Here is a 547-nt window from a genome sequence, read left to right as displayed (position 1 = left end):
TTCTTTCCTGTATTTGAACCGAGCCGCCTGCGCAAGGAAGGCAAATGCGGTACTGCTTTTCGTGGAAGGATCTGAAGGCGGTAACTACACTCTCCAACAGAATGGCATATGATCAGAACCAGGTTGGAGAAAAACTTAACAACGCTTTGCACTGTAATTAAATGGAATTGCATTACATTTCACGACCAGAGCAGATTTGTTCAAGCAAATTCGAAGGCAGGTTTGCAGATGGGAAAGCATGCAAGAAAGCTCAGCTCTTGTCCATGTAAAAGGCTGCAGTTGAAGAACAAAGCAGTTTCTGCCGAGTTTCGAACTGGGGACCTTACGCTTGTGAGGCGAACGTGATGACCACTACACTACAGAAACAAGCCGGAATCGGCAGTGCTGCGACTCAGTGGCGACCAACACTGAAAGTTGAATCCGTTCTACGTTTCACCTTTTTGATTCCAATAGCTCGTTGTTGTCCAGCGTAATTGACATCTTGAAAACGTAAAAAAAAAGACACGTTATAAATTGATGACAAAATAGAGACAAAGATGTCGTCGAT

General features: G+C 44.1%; 1 non-coding gene across 1 annotated transcript; it reads right to left on the bottom strand.

The window, feature by feature from the left end:
* Positions 1–293: 293 nt before the first annotated feature.
* On the bottom strand, positions 294–366 carry trnav-cac. The gene has a single exon. It is a non-coding gene; the product is annotated as a tRNA-Val (tRNA).
* Between the last annotated feature and the right edge of the window lie 181 nt (positions 367–547).

The sequence above is a fragment of the Chiloscyllium plagiosum genome, unplaced genomic scaffold (genome assembly GCF_004010195.1).
Source record: "Chiloscyllium plagiosum isolate BGI_BamShark_2017 unplaced genomic scaffold, ASM401019v2 scaf_41212, whole genome shotgun sequence".
NCBI classification, from domain to species: Eukaryota; Metazoa; Chordata; class Chondrichthyes; order Orectolobiformes; family Hemiscylliidae; genus Chiloscyllium; species Chiloscyllium plagiosum.
Note: the sequence above shows the minus strand (reverse complement) of the source record. Positions and strands in the feature narration are given on the sequence as shown.